General features: G+C 41.8%; 1 pseudogene; it reads left to right on the top strand.

The window, feature by feature from the left end:
- Nucleotides 1-3633: 3633 nt before the first annotated feature.
- Nucleotides 3634-5777, top strand: part of LOC110314313 — a 3215-nt pseudogene continuing 1071 nt past the window's right edge.

The raw sequence follows: 5777 nt of genomic DNA, 5'->3' as shown, positions 1-5777 counted from the left end.
TCCTGGATGTTTTGAGTTAGGATCTTTTTGCATTTTGCATTTTCTTTGATTGTTGTACCCATGTTCTCTATGGAATCTTCTGCAGCTAAGATTCTCTCTTCTATCTCCTGTATTCTATTTCTGATGCTCACATCTATGGTTCCTGATTTCTTTCCTAGGGTTTCTATCTCCAGAGTTGTCACATTTTGGGTTTTCTTTATTGTTTCTTTTTACCTTTTTAGGCCTTGGATGGTTTTGTTTAATTCCATCACCTGTTTGTTTCTGTTCTCCTCTCTCTCTTTAAGAACTTCTACCTCTTTAGAAGTATTCTCCTGTTTTTCTTTAAGGACTTGTACCTCTTTAGTAGCGCTCTCCTGCATTTCTTTAATAATGCCCTTCTTTAAGTCCTCTACCAGCATCATGAGGTATGCTTTTAAATCTGGTTCTTGCTTTTCGGATGTGTTGGGGTATTCAGGACTGACTGAGGTGGGAGTGCTGGGTTCTGATGATGGTTAGTAGTCTTGGTTTCTGTTAGTAAGATTCCCACGTTTGCCTTTCGCCATCTGGTGATCTCTGGAGTTAGTTGTTATAGTTGTCTCTGGTTGGAGCTCGTTCCTCCTGTGATTCTGTTAGCCTCTGTCAGCAGTCCTGGGACTCCAGCTCTCTCCTGAGTCTCAGTGGTCAGATTACTCTCTGCAGGCAAGCTCTCCTCTAGCAGGGAAGGTGTACAGAGGCCTGGCATTCAGATCTGCCTCCTGGCTGAAGATGTAGGCCCAAGACAGGGCCTGTCCCAGTAGATGTGTTGCCTCTTCAGTTTATTCACTCACCTGCACAGACTAGCCACTGAGGGACTCTGGACACAATATGACTCTCTCACCTGCTCTGGCAGACAGAGCCCTCACAGGTGGCCACCTTTCCTCTGGCACGAAAGGTCCCCAAATTTCTGGAGCCCAAAACAGGGTCTGTCCTGGAAGTTAGGTTGCTTCTGTCTGTCCCGAAGCTGTGTAGCTTCTGCGGTCCACACTTTCACCAGTGCAGACTGAAGCCTAGGCGAACTGGAGCAATGATGGCTCCCCAACCAGATCAGGCAGTGAGAGCCCTCCCGGGCAGACACCTCTCCTCTTGTGGGGAAAGGTGTTGGATGTCTGGAGCCAGAACCGGAGTCTGTCCCAGCCTCTGTGTTGCTTCTGCAGGCTGCCCTTTCCCTTGCAACGCACTGGAGCAAAGATGGCTCTCCTACCAGCTCAGGCCTTGAGACCCCTCCTGGGCGGACACCCCTCCTCGGGCAAGAAAGGTGCCTGATGACTGGAGCCAGATAAGGAGTCTGTCCCAGCAGCTGTGTCACTTCTGCAGGCCGCCCTCTCCCCGGCAGTGCACTGGAGCAAAGATGGCTCTCCTTCCAGCTCCGACTATTTTCTTCTTTAAATCCTCTGTATTTGATCTTACAGCTGATTCACTTAGGGTTAGTTTAGCATTATTGATAATTTTCTAGAATGAGTATTTACCCAGACAAGTTAGGAAATGTCTACCTTAAAATGCTAATACTTTTATCATTACTATATGTTTGAGTCATGAGTTTGTGTATTATTCTAGGCACAGGGACAGTTTTACTTCTCCATATCTTTATTTACAGATCAGCATATGTTCTTGGGAGTCCCTGAATATGAGACAACATGGTTTTGATTTTTTAAAAATCATTTTTGGAATCTATAGTATGGAAACTGGGGTTACAGGTTATTGTGAGCCTCCATGTAGGAGGTAAGAACTCAACCTAGGTCCTTGGCAAGAACAGTAGGGACTTTTGAACACTAATTGACACATCTCTCTAGCCCCACCATTAATTTTTTAAATACACCAAGGGACAAGCTTCATAATTTTACAGCAGCTATACATGTCTGCACTGACTATTGACCACTGTGGAATGAAGCTTCTCTGACCATATTGGGAGGCAGCACAGATTTGCAGGCATAAACATAAGTATCTAGAAGGCAATTTGACAGTATAAGAAAAATACCAGACTCTACCCTAGGGCCTATGACCTTCACAGCCATGGGATCTTGACCAGGATTATAGTGCCAGACATGAAATTTACAGCCAGGCATGGTGATGCATACCTTCAATCCCAGTACTCAGGAAGCAGAGGCAGGTGGATCTCTCTGAGTGAAAGACAAGCCTGGTCTACACAGGGAGTTCCAGGACAGCCAGAGTTACACAATGAGACCCTGTCTCAAAAGAATAAAATCTATCCTGTGGGGCAGCTCTAGAAGCAGTAAGTTACCCCCATAAGAGTCATATCGCTGTTTCACCAGGAATCATAGGGTTCAGCACTGGGTAGGGCTATTGATGTCTTTTCTCCCCCAGTAGCCTGCATAGCACTTTATGGCACTATGAAAGCTAGCCATCAGGGAGGAAGTTTCCTGGTCAGTTCTACATTGATTTGTCCTGCAATAAAGTAAATGGTGTCTTCAGTGAGAAGGCTTTGCCATCTAGTTATAGTGACCAACTAAGAGCAATAGTAATAAGCTGTATTGTCTTGGAAACCTCTGGGACCTCACCGACCCATAGCTAGAGATCTTCCTGTCACTGTTTGAGGCCTTGGTACCTACTTTTTTATTTTTAAATGGGAGTTTATGGGTTGGAGATGAAGATCAGTGGTAAAGTACTTACTTAGCATGTGCAAGGCGCACAGTTTGCTCTCCAGTTAGAAGAAATTGGTGGTATCTGTTTTTGATGAGTACACTTGGATGGTGGAGGGAAGATTATCAGAAGTTCAAGGTCATCACATCCTCATCATAGCAAGATTAAGCCAACATTAGCTACATGAGATGGTGTTTGAAAAAACAGTTTGTAATAAAATATTGTAAGTTCTTATTATAAGTTTCAATAATGTAAAATCTTGAAGTTACCCATTCAACAAACTTGATGCCAGTTTGGAAAAATGCATAGTAGAGTATATTTATCCTGAAACTCCATGCAATACAAAAGTAACTGAGACTGAAGTCTCTAAATACTATGAAGTAAAAAAGATAAGCTAACTGACAGGAAAGGGGAGATTTTGAAAAGAAAAGAAAAGAAAAGAAAGAAAGAAAGAAAGAAAGAAAGAAAGAAAGAAAGAAAGAAAGAAAGAGAAGAAAGAAAGCAAGAAAGCAAGTGATTAATTTGACAAAGTCCAGCTTCAGCCCATGAGTCCATTTACAGACATACACAGGCATTATATGACTGGGGAGTTATCTATTAGGACAGCATATATTCTCTTTGAGAAAGTCAAACTGTACATAAACAAAGCAATCTTCAGTGCTCATTGTAGAAAGCAACTTCCTGGCATGCCATGAGGTCAGCATACCCCAACCACCCACAAGCAGGACACAAAGGGAATGAGATTTGCTCAGTTGAAAAAGCTGCTGTCTTACAATCCTCCAAAGAGAAAACCATGTTGTTGCTGAGTAGCTTTTAGCAATTTAAAAAACCTGGTTAAGTGAAAGGTGCCCTGAAATGCTGGCAAACTCTTTCCTGACTAGTTTGAATGAAAAGCCCGGTTAGCTTTAAGCCATTATAAAACAGCTTCATATTCACTCCCTATATTCCTTTCTAAACAAGCAAAAATTTCCGATCCTACAGTCAGCTAGATTTCTATTCTCATTCTTGATTGGCATGATGAGGGCTGCATCACAGTTCATCAATATCACAGATTACATGAAACTAAAGAGGAGTCTACCCAGGCCCGTAGGACGAGGTAGGCAATCAAACAACATAAAAGAGATGAATTGCAAGTCCTTGGAGAATGGAATCATTATGAGCTTAACAAGCATCATTTCCAGCCACATCTATTTTGGTGATGTTAGTGGGACATTCATTGTTGCACTCTGAGCTGTTGTGATAGCTTCAGATTCACTAAACTGATAAATATTTTAGAGTGGCATCTGAATAGTCCTGAGTATTTGTTATGGTGCTCTCTATTCAATTGTCCAGCTCCTGGTCATGAACAAAGGAGGGATACTTTTTTAAGCTAAGAAAGAGATAAAAAGAAAAATCAACATAATTACATGCAAAGTGGATCAATAAAATTATAAAATGTCAAAGCTGAGGAGAACTCTGATGTCAGCATAGTATTGTTTCTGCAAACATTCCACCTAAGTGCTCCTAGGAGAGTAGGAAGGTATTATGTATCCCAGGCAGCCTGAGACTACAGTCCTCAAGGGCCGGTAGCTTATTTGAAACATTTTTTAAATACCCTACTTAATTCTAAAATCTACTTAACCTCTGAATCTCATTTCCCCATCTGAATAATGGAGATTAAAATGTTTACTCTAAAAGTTGCACTTTACTCTTAAATGAAGCTATGTATAAAACACGAGGCATAAGGGCTTGAGGGAGAACACTGGTTGTCCTTGCAGAGGACCTGAATTTGATCACACCATCTAAATTGGAAGACTCACAATTACCAGTAACTTTAGCTCTAGGGGATCCAATACATTCTTCTGGCCTCTGCAGGTGCCTGTACCCATGTATGCATACATATGTATGGATAAACACACATACAAATAATTAAAAATTCAAAATAAATATTAAAAATAGCCACTAGGCCCTGTGTACCAATTCAGAGTCTGAATTCAGGTCTGAAGAGATGGTTTATGAGTTAAGAGCATTAACTGCTCTTGTACAGGACAGGAGTTCAAGTCTCAACAAGCACATGGTGGTTCACAACCATCTATAACTCCAGTCCCAGGAGAGCTGATGCTCTCTTCTGGTAGTATCCGGTATTAGGCACATGGGTGCTGTACAGACATAAGTTCCCACAAAACACTCATAGGCATGAAATACATTTTAAAGATTAGAAAGGGTAATTTTACAATAAAGTAAAACTAATTGTATTTTCTAATTGAGAAGAACAAACAGGTGCGAATAGAGACTGGGTGGGTAAAGGCTCTGATGAGAGGATGTGGTGCTGAATTGGCTTCTCACATAAAGTAACAAAGTTACACCTCGAATTGACCTAAAATATTACTTTCCAAGCAAGTGATGAACACTAGAGCAAGTATCCCCCCTGATAATGCACTTAAAATCATAAGCAAAATGTGGGATACCTTCTACAACAACAATTTTATTAGACACCAACAAAAAATAATTCTCATAATAAATATAAATATATTACAAGAGTAGGATGTGTTTGTTTTCTTTTTGTTTGTGGGTTTTTTTTCTGAGACAGGGTTTCTCTGTGTAGCCCTGGCTGTCCTGGAACTTACTCTATAGACCAGGCTGGCCTAGAACTCAGAGATCCACCTGCCTCTGCCTACCGCCTGGCTATCATACGTTATTTATGACCCTTTGGAAGAAAGCATGACCCTTCAGATAGATGTGTGGCCCTTAGAGCTTGAGTTTGCACTGCTCAACTGTTGAATATGCTTCATTTTCAAGGTAGGATGTGTGTGGTTGGGATCCAGGAGGATGGTTAGAATTCTCATCCTTCCTAGTGTGCAACTCCTTAATATACTTCCTCATGCTAAGGTTTCCTTCAACCACAACATTATTCACATTGATACTTCATAACTGTAAATTTGCTACTGTTATGAATTGTGATGCAAAAAATTTTGGAGAAAGGGGTTTGCAGGAGGGGTCGCAACCCCAAGGTGAGAACCATTAGGTTACTAAGTGGCCACTTGAGAGCAAAGGCAACCAGGGCAGTGGTGGCACACGCCTTTAATCCCAGCACTTGGGAGGCAGAGGCAGGCGGATTTCTGAGTTCAAGGCTAGCCTGGTCTACAAAGTGAGTTCCAGGACAGCCAGGGCTACACAGAGAA

The sequence above is a fragment of the Mus pahari genome, chromosome X, assembly GCF_900095145.1.
Source record: "Mus pahari chromosome X, PAHARI_EIJ_v1.1, whole genome shotgun sequence".
Taxonomy (NCBI): domain Eukaryota; kingdom Metazoa; phylum Chordata; class Mammalia; order Rodentia; family Muridae; genus Mus; species Mus pahari.
Note: the sequence above shows the minus strand (reverse complement) of the source record. Positions and strands in the feature narration are given on the sequence as shown.